At 36.2% G+C, this 14,097-nt stretch overlaps 1 protein-coding gene across 2 annotated transcripts in view; it reads left to right on the top strand.

The window, feature by feature from the left end:
• oca2 (oculocutaneous albinism II) overlaps positions 1-14,097 on the top strand; it is a 196,412-nt gene that overhangs the window by 107,417 nt on the left and 74,898 nt on the right. The gene's annotated exons all lie outside the window — the stretch shown is intronic.

The raw sequence follows: 14,097 nt of genomic DNA, 5'->3' as shown, positions 1-14,097 counted from the left end.
CCTATATAGAAATCATATCCCCTATATAGAGACCATATCCCCTATATAGAGATCATATCCCCTATATAGAGACCATATCCCTTATATAGAGACCAAATCCCCTATATAGAGACCATATCCCCTATATAGAGCCCATATACCCCTATATAGAGACCATATCCCCTATATAGAGATCATATCCCCTATATAGAGACCATATCCCCTATATAGAGATCATATCCCCTATATAGAGACCATATCCCCTATATAGAGACCGTATCCCCTATATAGAGATCGTATCCCCTATATAGAGATCATATCCCCTATATAGAGACCATATCCCCTATATAGAGACCATATCCCCTATATAGAGACCATACCCCCTATATAGAGATCATATCCCTAAATAGAGACCATACCCCCTATATAGAGGCCATACCCCCTATATAGAGATCATACCCCCTAAATAGAGATCATATCCCCTATATAGAGCCCATATCCCCTATATAGAGATCATACCCCCTATATAGAGCCCATATCCCCTATAGAGAGATCATATCCCCTATATAGAGATCATATCCCCTGTATAGAGCCCAAATCCCCTATATAGAGACCATATCCCCTATATAGAGACCAAATCCCCTATATAGAGACCATATCCCCTATATAGAGCCCATATACCCCTATATAGAGACCATATCCCCTATATAGAGATCATATCCCCTATATAGAGACCATATCCCCTATATAGAGATCATATCCCCTATATAGAGATCATATCCCCTATATAGAGATCATAGATCATATCCCCTATATAGAGATCATATCCCCTATATAGAGACCACATCCCCTATATAGAGACCATATCCCCTATATAGAGACCATACCCCCTATATAGAGATCATATCCCCTATATAGAGACCATATCCCCTATATAGAGACCATATCCTCTACATAGAGATCATATCCCCCATATAGAGATCATATCCCCTATATAGAGACCATATCCCCTAAATAGAGACCATACCCCCTATATAGAGGCCATACCCCCTATATAGAGATCATACCCCCTAAATAGAGATCATATCCCCTATATAGAGCCCATATCCCCTATATAGAGATCATTCCCCCGATATAGAGCCCATATCCCCTATAGAGAGATCATATCCCCTATATAGAGATCATATCCCCTGTATAGAGCCCAAATCCCCTATATAGAGACCATATCCCTTATACAGAGACCATACCCCCTATATAGAGCCCATATCCCCTACATAGAGACCATATCCCTTATACAGAGACCATATCCCTTATATAGAGCCCATTGCCCCTATATAGAGCCCATATCCCTTATATAGAGCCCATATCCCTTATACAGAGACCATATCCCCTATATAAAGCCCATATTCCCTATATAGAGCCCATATCCCCTATATAGAGACCATATCCCTTATATAGAGCCCATAGCCCCTATATAGAGACCATATCCCTTATACAGAGCCCATATCCCCTATACAGAGCCCATATCCCCTATATAGAGCCCATATCCCCTATATAGAGACCATATCCCTTATACAGAGCCTATATCCCCTATATAGAGACCATATCCCTTATATAGAGCCCATAGCCCCTATATAGAGCCCAACCCGGTAGGCTAGAACAAGTTGTCATTTACAACTGCGACCTGGCCAAGATAAAGCAAAGCAGTTCGACACGTACAACAACACAGTTACACATGGAATAAACAAAACATAGTCAATAATACAGTAGAAAAAGTATATATATAGTGTGTGCAAATGAGGGACGATACTAGCCTACCTGGTTAAATAAAGGTGAAATAAAAAATAAAAATAGAGACCATATCCCCTATATAGAGTCCATATCCCCTATATAGTGAATAGGGTGCCATTTGGGACGCATGACCTCATAGCAACCAATCAGGGTGGTGGAGGCAAGGCAAGACTGTTGTCAGAGTGTAGCAAACTCTGCAGACCTGGGATGGTTGAATCCCCCATATACAGAACATTCGGAAAGTATTCAGACCCCTGGACCTTTTCCACATTTTATTATGTTACAGCCTTATTCTAAAATGGATTTTAAAAAATGTAAGTAATCAACCTACATACAATACACCAAAATGATGTGTGAAAACAGGCTTTTAGAAATGTTTGCAAATGTATTGAAAGTAAAAAACAGAAATAACTTATTCAGACCCTTTGCTATGAGACTCAAAATTGAGCTCAGGTGCATCCTGTTCCCATTGATCATCCTTGAGATTTTTCTACAACTTGATTTAATTAATTGGACATGATTTTGAAAGGCACACACCTGTCTATATAAGGTCCCACAGTTGACAGTGCTTATCAGAGCAAAAACCAAGCCATGAGGTTGAAGCAATTGTGTCGAGGCACACATCTGGGAAGGGTACCAGAACATGTCTGCAGCATTGAAGGTCTCCAAGAACACAGTGGCCTCCATCATTCTTAAATGGAAGAAGATTGGAACCACTAAGACCTAGACCTGTCCGCGGGGCCAAACTGAGCAATCGTGGGAGAAGGGCCTTGGTCAGGGAGGTGACCAAGAACCCGATGGTCACTCTGACAGAGCACCAGGAGGACAACCATCTCTGCAGCACTCCACCAATCTGGCTTTTATGATAGAGTGGCCAGATGAAGCCAGTCCTCAGTAAAAGGCGAATGACAGCCTGCTTGGAGTTTGCCAAAAGGCACCTAAAGGAATCTCAGCCCTTGGTAAACAAGATTCTCTGGTTTGAAGAAATCAAGATTTAAACTATTTGGCCTGAATGCCAGGCTTCATGTCTGGAGAAAACCTGGAACCATCCCTAAGGTGAAGCATGGTGGTGGCAGCATCATGCTGTAGGGATGTTTTTCAGCGGCAGGGACTGGGAGACTAATCATGATCGAAGGAAAGATGAACAGAGTAAAGTACCTAGAGATCCTTGATGAAAACCTGTTCCAGAGTGCTCAGGACCTCAGACTGGGGCAAAGTTTCACCTTCCAACAAGACAATGAACCTAAGCACACAGCCAAGACAATGCAGGAGTGGCTTTGGGACAAGTCTCTGAATGTCCTTGAGTTGCCCAGCCAGAGCCCGGACTTGAACCCTATCTCTGGAGAGACCTGAAAATAGCTGTGCAGCGATGCTCCCCATCCAACCTGACAGATCTTGAGAGGATCTGCAGAGGAGAATGGGAGAACCTCCCCAAATACTGGTGTGCCAAGCTTGTAGTGTCATACCCAAGAAGACTCAAGGCTGTGATCATTGCCAAAGATGCTTCAACAAAGTACTGAGTAAAGGGTCTGAATACTTACAGTTGAAGTCAAAAGTTTACATACACCTTAGCCAAATATATTTAACCTACATTTTTCACAATTCCTGACATTTAATCCTAGTAAAAATTCCCTGTCTTAGATCAGTTAGGATCACCACTTTATTTTAAGAATGTGAAATGTCAAAATAATAGCAGAGAGAATTATTGATTTCATCACATTCCCAGTAGGTCAGAAGTTTACATACACTCAATTAGTATTTGGTAGCATTGCCAATAAATTCTTTAACTTCGGTCAAATGTTTCGGGTAGCCTTCCACAAGCTTCCCACAATACGTTGGGTGAATTTTGGCCCATTCCTCCTGACAGAGCTGGTGTAACTGAATCAGGTTTGTAGGCCTCCTTGCTCGCACACACTTTTTCAGTTCTGCCCACAAATGTTCTATTGGATTGAGGTCAGGGCTTTGTGATGGCCACTCCAATTCCTTGACTTGGTTGTCCTTAAGCCATTTTGCCACAACTTTGGAAGTATGCTTGGGGTAATTGTCCATTTGGAAGACCCATTTGCGACCAAGCTTTAACTTCCTGACTGATGACTTGAGATGTTACTTCAATATATCCCCACAATTTTCCTACCTCATGATGCCATCTATGTTGTGAAGTTCACCAGTCCATCCTGCAGCAAAGCACCCCCACAACATGATGCTGACTCTCCTGTGCTTCACGGTTGGGATGGTGTTCCTTGGCTTGCAAGCCTCCCCCTTTTTCCTCCAAACATAACAATGGTCATTATGGCCAAACAGTTCTATTTTTGTTTCATCAGACCAGAGGACATTTCTCCAAAAAGTATGATATTTTTTCCTCATGTGCAGTTGCAAACCGTAGTCTGGCTTTTTTATGGCGGTTTTGGAGCAGTAGCTTTATCCTTGCTAAGTGGCCTTTCAGGTTATGTCGATATAGGACTAGTTGTCACGGCTGTCGAAACCAAGGTGCAGCGTTGTGCATAACTACTACTACTACTATCACTATCAGTATGTCATATATACTATATAACTACTAAACCTACATTTTCTTTTCTTTTTACAATGATGCCAACAAAACAACAAACGAGAAAACAACCGTGAAGCTTACAGGGCAAAATGCCACAAACAAAGTTAACTATCCACAAAGACAGGTGGGAAAAAGGGCTGCCTAAGTATGGTTCCCATTCAGAGACAACGATAGACAGCTGTCCCTGATTGAGAACCATACCCGGCCAAAACAAAGAATTACAAAACATAGAAAATTAACATAGAATGCCCACCCAAATCACACCCTGACCAAACCAAAATAGAGACATAAAAAGCTCTCTAAGGTCAGGGCGTGACACTAGTTTTACTGTGGATATAGATACTTTTGTACCTGTTTCCTCCAGGAACCCTAGGGAGTAGGGATGTGAAGGATATTAGCGGAAGTAACCCCACCTCACAAGGTCCTTTGCTGCTGTTCTGGGATTGATTTGCATTTTTCGCACCAAAGTACGTTCATCTCTAGTAGACAGAACGCGTCTCCTTCCTGAGCGGTATGACGGCTGCGTGGTCCCATGGTGTTGATGCTTGTGTACTATTGTTTGTACAGATGAACGTGGTACCTTCAGGCGTTTGGAAATTGCTCCCAAGGATGAACCAGACGTGTGGAGGTCTACAATTTGTTTTCTGAGGTCTTGGCTGATTTCTTATGATTTTCCCATGATGTCAAGCAAAGACGCACTGAGTTTGAAGACAGGCCTTGAAATACATCCACAGGTACACCTCCAATTGACTCAAATTACGTCAATTAGCCTATCAGAAGCTTCTAAAGCCATTACAAAATGTTCTGGTGTCACGGAATTCTAAGCAGGCGGGCACTGGAAGTTTAAATAGACGATAAATGAACCAAAAATAAGCAACAGGTGAAAACAATCCAGACAAAAGAAAAAGAGATTGTTGGCAGCTAGTAGGCCGGTGACGAGGACCGCCGAACGCTGCCCGAACAGGAAGAGGAGCCACCTTCGGTGGAAGTCGTGACATCTGGAATTCTTCAAGCTGTTTAAAAGGCACAATCAGTTTAGTTTATGCAAACTTCTGACCTACAGGATTTGTGATACTGTTTTTATTTTTTATTTTTTTTATTTCACCTTTATTTAACCAGGTAGGCCAGTTGAGAACAAGTTATCCTTTGCAACTGCGACCTGGCCAAGATAAAGCACAGCAGTGTGAACAGACAACACAGAGTTACACATGGAGTAAACAATAAACAAGTCAATAACACAGTAGAAAAAAAAAAGGAGGCGAATAATTACAATTTTGCAGATTAACACTGGAGTGATAAATGATCAGATGGTCATGTACAGGTAGAGATATTGGTGTGCAAAAGAGCAGAAAAGTAAATAAATAAAAACAGCATGGGGATGAGGTAGGTAAAAATGATGATGTGAATTATAAGTGAAATAATCTGTCTGTAAACAATTGTTGGAAAAATGACTTGTGACATCCACAAAAGCTGATGTCCTAACCCGACTTGCCAAAACTATAGTTTGTTAACAAGAAATTGCTCTAATACATAGAATGAAGTAGCCTAGCTCTAATACATAGAATGAAGTAGCCTAGCTCTAATACATAGAATGAAGTAGCCTAGCTCTATTACATAGAATGAAGTAGTCTAGCTCTAATACATAGAATGAAGTAGCTCTAATACATAGAATGAAGTAGCCTAGCTCTAATACATAGAATGAAGTAGCTCTAATACATAGAATGAAGTAGCCTAGCTTTAATACATAGAATGAAGTAGCTCTAATACATAGAATGAAGTAGCCTAGATCTAATATATAGAATGAAGTAGCATAGCTCTAATACATACAATGAAGTAGCTCTAATACATAGAATGAAGTAGCTCTAATACATAGAATGAAGTAGCCTAGCTCTAATACATAGAATGAAGTAGCTCTAATACATAGAATGAAGTAGCTCTAAAACATAGAATGAAGTAGCCTAGCTCTAATACATCGAATGAAGTAGCTCTAATACATAGAATGAAGTAGATTTAATAAATAGAATGAAGTAGCCTATTTCTAATACATAGAATGAAGTAGTCTAGCTCTAATACATAGAATTAAGTAGCTCTAATACATAGAATGAAGTGGTCTAGCTCTAATACATAGAATGAAGTAGTCTAGCTCTAATACATAGAATGAAGTAGCTCTAATACATAGAATGAAGTAGTCTAGCTCTAATACATAGAATGAAGTAGATCTAATACATAGAATGAAGTAGCCTAGCTCTAATACATAGAATGAAGTAGTCTAGCTCTAATACATAGAATGAAGTAGCCTAGCTCTAATACATAGAATGAAGTAGCCTAGCTCTAATACATAGAATGAAGTAGCTCTAATACATAGAATGAAGTAGTCTAGCTCTAATACATAGAATGAAGTAGCCTAGCTCTAATACATAGAATGAAGTAGCTCTAATACATAGAATGAAGTAGCCTAGCTCTAATACATAGAATGAAGTAGCTCTAATATATAGAATGAAGTAGCCTAGCTCTAATAAATAGAATGAAGTAGCCTAGCTCTAATACATAGAATGAAGTAGCTATAATACATAGAATGAAGTAGTCTAGCTCTAATACATAGAATGAAGTAGTCTAGCTCTAATACATAGAATGAAGTAGCTCTAATACATAGAATGAAGTAGCTCTAATACATAGAATGAAGTAGCTCTAATACATAGAATGAAGTAGCCTAGCTCTAATAAATAGAATGAAGTAGCTCTAATACATAGAATGAAGTAGCCTAGCTCTAATACATAGAATGAAGTAGCTCTAATACATAGAATGAAGTAGCTCTAATACATATAATGAAGTAGCCTAGCTCTAATACATAGAATGAAGTAGCCTAGCTCTAATACATAGAATGAAGTAGCTCTAATACATAGAATGAAGTAGCCTAGCTCTAATACATAGAATGAAGTAGCCTAGCTCTAATACATAGAATGAAGTAGCTCTAATAGATAGAATGAAGTAGCTCTAATACATAGAATGAAGTAGCCTAGCTCTAATACATCGAATGAAGTAGCTCTAATACATAGAATTAAGTAGCTTTAATACATAGAATGAAGTAGTCTAGCTCTAATACATAGAATGAAGTAGCTCTAATACGTAGAATGAAGTAGCTCTAATACATAGAATGAAGTAGTCTAGCTCTAATACATAGAATGAAGTAGCTCTAATACATAGAATGAATTAGTCTAGCTCTAATACATAGAATGAAGTAGCCCTAATACATAGAATGAAGTAGTCTAGCTCTAATACATAGAATGAAGTAGCTCAAATACATAGAATGAATTAGTCTAGCTCTAATACATAGAATGAAGTAGTCTAGCTCTAATACATAGAATGAAGGAGCTCTAATACATAGAATGAAGTAGCCTAGCTCTAATACATAGAATTAAGTAGTCTAGCTCTAATACATAGAATGAAGTAGCCTAGCTATAATACATAGAATGAAGTAGCCTAGCTCTAATACATAGAATGAAGTAGCTCTAATACATAGAATGAAGTAGTCTAGCTCTAATACATAGAATGAAGTAGCCTAGCTCTAATACATAGAATGAAGTAGCTCTAATACATAGAATGAAGTAGCCTAGCTCTAATACATAGAATGAAGTAGCTCTAATACATAGAATGAAGTAGATCTATTACATAAAATGAAGTAGCTCTAATACATAGAATTAAGTAGTCTAATTCTAATACATAGAATGAAGTAGATATATTACATAGAATGAAGTAGCTCTAATACATAGAATTAAGTAGTCTAGCTCTAATATATAGAATGCAGTAGCCTAGCTCTAATACATAGAATGAAGTAGCTCTAATACATAGAATGAAGTGGCCTAGCTATATTATATAGAATGAAGTAGCCTAGCTATATTATATAGAATGAAGTAGCCTAGCTCTAATACATAGAATGAAGTAGCCTAGCTCTAATACATAGAATGAAGTAGCTCTAATACATAGAATGAAGTAGCCTAGCTCTAAGACATAGAATGAAGTAGTCTAGCTCTAATACATAGAATGAAGTAGCCTAGCTCTAATACATAGAATGAAGTAGCCTAGCTCTAATACATAGAATGAAGTAGCTCTAATACATATAATTAAGTAGTCTAGCTCTAATACATAGAATGAAGTAGCCTAGCTCTAATACATAGAATGAAGTAGCTCTAATACATAGAATGAAGTAGCCTAGCTCTAATACATAGAATGAAGTAGCTCTAATATATAGAATGAGGTAGCCTAGCTCTAATACATAGAATGAAGTAGCCTAGCTCTAATACATAGAATGAAGTAACTCTAATACATAGAATGAAGTAGCCTAGCTATATTATATAGAATGAAGTAGCCTAGCTATATTATATAGAATGAAGTAGCCTAGCTCTAATACATAGAATGAAGTAGCCTAGCTCTAATACATAGAATGAAGTAGCTCTAATACATAGAATGAAGTAGTCTAGCTCTAATACATAGAATGAAGTAGTCTAGCTCTAATACATAGAATGAAGTAGCTCTAATACATAGAATGAAGTAGCTCTAATACATAGAATGAAGTAGCTCTAATACACAGAATGAAGTAGCCTAGCTCTAATAAATAGAATGAAGTAGCTCTAATACATAGAATGAAGTAGCCTAGCTCTAATACATAGAATGAAGTAGCTCTAATACATAGAATGAAGTAGCTCTAATACATAGAATGAAGTAGCCTAGCTCTAATACATAGAATGAAGTAGCCTAGCTCTAATACATAGAATGAAGTAGCTCTAATACATAGAATGAAGTAGCCTAGCTCTAATACATCGAATGAAGTAGCTCTAATACATCGAATGAAGTAGCTTTAATACATAGAATGAAGTAGTCTAGCTCTAATACATAGAATGAAGTAGCTCTAATACGTAGAATGAAGTAGCTCTAATACATAGAATGAAGTAGTCTAGCTCTAATACATAGAATGAAGTAGTCTAGCTCTAATACATAGAATGAAGTAGCTCTAATACATAGAATGAAGTAGTCTAGCTCTAATACATAGAATGAAGTAGTCTAGCTCTAATACATAGAATGAAGTAGCTCTAATACATAGAATGAAGTAGTCTAGCTCTAATACATAGAATGAAGTAGCTCTAATATATAGAATTAATTAGTCTAGCTCTAATACATAGAATGAAGTAGCTCTAATACATAGAATGAAGTAGTCTAGCTCTAATACATAGAATGAAGTAGCTCTAATACATAGAATGAAGTAGCCTAGCTCTAATACATAGAATTAAGTAGTCTAGCTCTAATACATAGAATGAAGTAGCCTAGCTCTAATACATAGAATGAAGTAGCCTAGCTCTAATACATAGAATGAAGTAGTCTAGCTCTAATACATAGAATGAAGTAGCCTAGCTCTAATACATAGAAAGAAGTAGCTCTAATACATAGAATGAAGTAGCCTAGCTCTAATACATAGAATGAAGTAGCTCTAATACATAGAATGAAGTAGATCTATTACATAGAATGAAGTAGCTCTAATACATAGAATTAAGTAGTCTAATTCTAATACATAGAATGAAGTAGCCTAGCTCTAATACATAGAATGAAGTAGCTCTAATATATAGAATGAAGTAGCCTAGCTCTAATACATAGAATGAAGTAGCTCTAATACATAGAATGAAGTGGCCTAGCTATATTATATAGAATGAAGTAGCCAAGCAATATTATATAGAATGAAGTAGCCTAGCTCTAATACATAGAATGAAGTAGCCTAGCTCTAATACATAGAATGAAGTAGCTCTAATACATAGAATGAAGTAGTCTAGCTCTAATACATAGAATGAAGTAGTCTAGCTCTAATACATAGAATGAAGTAGCTCTAATACATAGAATGAAGTAGCTCTAATACATAGAATGAAGTAGCTCTAATACATAGAATGAAGTAGCCTAGCTCTAATAAATAGAATGAAGTAGCTCTAATACATAGAATGAAGTAGCCTAGCTCTAATACATAGAATGAAGTACCCTAGCTCTAATACATAGAATGAAGTAGCCTAGCTCTAATACATAGAATGAAGTAGCCTAGCTCTAATACATAGAATGAAGTAGCTCTAATACATAGAATGAAGTAGCCTAACTCTAATACATAGAATGAAGTAGCCTAGCTCTAATACATAGAATGAAGTAGCTCTAATACATAGAATGAAGTAGCTCAAATACATAGAATGAAGTAGCCTAGCTCTAATACATCGAATGAAGTAGCTCTAATACATAGAATGAAGTAGCTTTAATACATAGAATGAAGTAGCCTAGCTCTAATACATAGAATGAAGTAGTCTAGCTCTAATACATAGAATGAAGTAGCTCTAATACGTAGAATGAAGTAGCTCTAATACATAGAATGAAGTAGTCTAGCTCTAATACATAGAATGAAGTAGCCTAGCTCTAATACATAGAATGAAGTAGCTCTAATACATAGAATGAAGTAGTCTAGCTCTAATACATAGAATGAAGTAGTCTAGCTCTAATACATAGAATGAAGTAGCTCTAATACATAGAATGAAGTAGCTCTAATACATAGAATGAAGTAGCTCTAATACATAGAATGAAGTAGCCTAGCTCTAATAAATAGAATGAAGTAGCTCTAATACATAGAATGAAGTAGCCTAGCTCTAATACATAGAATGAAGTAGCCTAGCTCTAATACATAGAATGAAGTAGCCTAGCTCTAATACATAGAATGAAGTAGCCTAGCTCTAATACATATAATGAAGTAGCTCTAATACATAGAATGAAGTAGCCTAACTCTAATACATAGAATGAAGTAGCCTAGCTCTAATACATAGAATGAAGTAGCTCTAATACATAGAATGAAGTAGCTCTAATACATAGAATGAAGTAGCCTAGCTCTAATACATCGAATGAAGTAGCTCTAATACATAGACTGAAGTAGCTTTAATACATAGAATGAAGTAGCCTAGCTCTAATACATAGAATGAAGTAGTCTAGCTCTAATACATAGAATGAAGTAGCTCTAATACGTAGAATGAAGTAGCTCTAATACGTAGAATGAAGTAGCTCTAATACATAGAATGAAGTAGTCTAGCTCTAATACATAGAATGAAGTAGCTCTAATACATAGAATGAAGTAGTCTATCTCTAATACATAGAATGAAGTAGCTCTAATACATAGAATGAAGTTGTCTAGCTCTAATACATAGAATGAAGTAGCCTAGCTCTAATACATAGAATGAAGTAGTCTAGCTCTAATACATAGAATGAAGTAGTCTAGCTCTAATACATAGAATGAAGTAGCCTAGCTCTAATACATAGAATGAAGTAGCCTAGCTCTAATACATAGAATGAAGTAGCTCTAATACATATAATGAAGTAGCTCTAATACATAGAATGAAATAGCCTAGCTCTAATACATAGAATGAAGTAGCCTAGCTCTAATACATAGAATGAAGTAGCCTAGCTCTAATGCATAGAATGAAGTAGCTCTAATATATAGATTGAAGTAGCCTCGCTGTAATACATAGAATGAAGTAGCCTAGCTCTAATACATAGAATGAAGTAGCTCTAAAACATAGAATGAAGTAGCCTAGCTATATTATATAGAATGAAGTAGCCTAGCTATATTATATAGAATGAAGTAGCCTAGCTATATTATATAGAATTAAGTAGCCTAGCTCTAATACATAGAATGAAGTAGCCTAGCTCTAATACATAGAATGAAGTAGCTCTAATACATAGAATGAAGTAGTCTAGCTCTAATACATAGAATGAAGTAGTCAAGCTCTAATACATAGAATGAAGTAGCTCTAATACATAGAATGAAGTAGCCTAGCTCTAATACATAGAATGAAGTAGCCTAGGTCTAATACATAGAATGAAGTAGCTCTAATAGATAGAATGAAGTAGTCTAGCTCTAATACATAGAATGAAGTAGCTCTAATACATAGAATGAAGTAGCCTAGCTCTAATACATAGAATGAAGTAGCCTAGCTCTAATACATAGAATGAAGTAGCTCTAATACATAGAATGAAATAGTCTAGCTCTAATACATAGAATGAAGTAGCCTAGCTCTAATACATAGAATGAAGTAGCTCTAATACATAGAATGAAGTAGCCTAGCTCTAATACAGAGAATGAAGTAGCCTAGCTCTAATATATAGACTGAAGTAGCCAATCTCTAATACATAGAATGAAGTAGCTCTAATACATAGAATGAAGTAGTCTAGCTCTAATACATAGAATGAAGTAGCCTAGCTCTAATACATAGAATGAAGTAGCTCTAAAACATAGAATGAAGTAGCCTAGCTATATTATATAGAATGAAGTAGCTCTAATATATAGATTGAAGTAGCCTCGCTCTAATACATAGAATGAAGTAGCCTAGCTCTAATACATAGAATGAAGTAGCTCTAAAACATAGAATGAAGTAGCCTAGCTATATTATATAGAATGAAGTAGCCTAGCTATATTATATAGAATGAAGTAGCCTAGCTATATTATATAGAATTAAGTAGCCTAGCTCTAATACATAGAATGAAGTAGCCTAGCTCTAATACATAGAATGAAGTAGCTCTAATACATAGAATGAAGTAGTCTAGCTCTAATACATAGAATGAAGTAGTCAAGCTCTAATACATAGAATGAAGTAGCTCTAATACATAGAATGAAGTAGCCTAGCTCTAATACATAGAATGAAGTAGCCTAGGTCTAATACATAGAATTAAGTAGCTCTAATAGATAGAATGAAGTAGTCTAGCTCTAATACATAGAATGAAGTAGCTCTAATACATAGAATGAAGTAGCCTAGCTCTAATACATAGAATGAAGTAGCCTAGCTCTAATACATAGAATGAAGTAGCTCTAATACATAGAATGAAATAGTCTAGCTCTAATACATAGAATGAAGTAGCCTAGCTCTAATACATAGAATGAAGTAGCTCTAATACATAGAATGAAGTAGCCTAGCTCTAATACAGAGAATGAAGTAGCCTAGCTCTAATATATAGACTGAAGTAGCCAATCTCTAATACATAGAATGAAGTAGCTCTAATACATAGAATGAAGTAGTCTAGCTCTAATACATAGAATGAAGTAGCCTAGCTCTAATACATAGAATGAAGTAGCTCTAATATATAGAATGAAGTAGCCTAGCTCTAATACATAGAATGAAGTAGCCTAGCTCTAATACATAGAATGAAGTAGCTCTAAAACATAGAATGAAGTAGCCTAGCTATATTATATAGAATGAAGTAGCCTAGCTATATTATATAGAATGAAGTAGCCTAGCTCTAATACATAGAATGAAGTAGCATAGCTCTAATACATAGAATGAAGTAGCTCTAATACATAGAATGAAGTAGTCTAGCTCTAATACATAGAATGAAGTAGCTCTAATACATAGAATGAAGTAGTCTAGCTCTAATACATAGAATGAAGTAGCCTAGCTCTAATACATAGAATGAAGTAGCATAGCTCTAATACATAGAATGAAGTAGTCTAGCTCTAATACATAGAATGAAGTAGCTCTAATACATAGAATGAAGTAGTCTAGCTCTAATACATAGAATGAAGTAGCCTAGCTCTAATACATAGAATGAAGTAGCTCTAATACATAGAATGAAGTAGCCTAGCTCTAATACATAGAATGAATTAGTCTAGCTCTAATACATAGAATGAAGTAGTCTAGCTCTAATACATAGAATGAAGTAGCCTGGCTCTAATACATATAATGAAGTAGCCTAGCTCTAATACATAGAATGAAGTAGCT

The sequence above is a fragment of the Oncorhynchus mykiss genome, chromosome 5 (genome assembly GCF_057628025.1).
Source record: "Oncorhynchus mykiss isolate SJ-2025 chromosome 5, ASM5762802v1, whole genome shotgun sequence".
Taxonomy (NCBI): Eukaryota; Metazoa; Chordata; class Actinopteri; order Salmoniformes; family Salmonidae; genus Oncorhynchus; species Oncorhynchus mykiss.
Note: the sequence above shows the minus strand (reverse complement) of the source record. Positions and strands in the feature narration are given on the sequence as shown.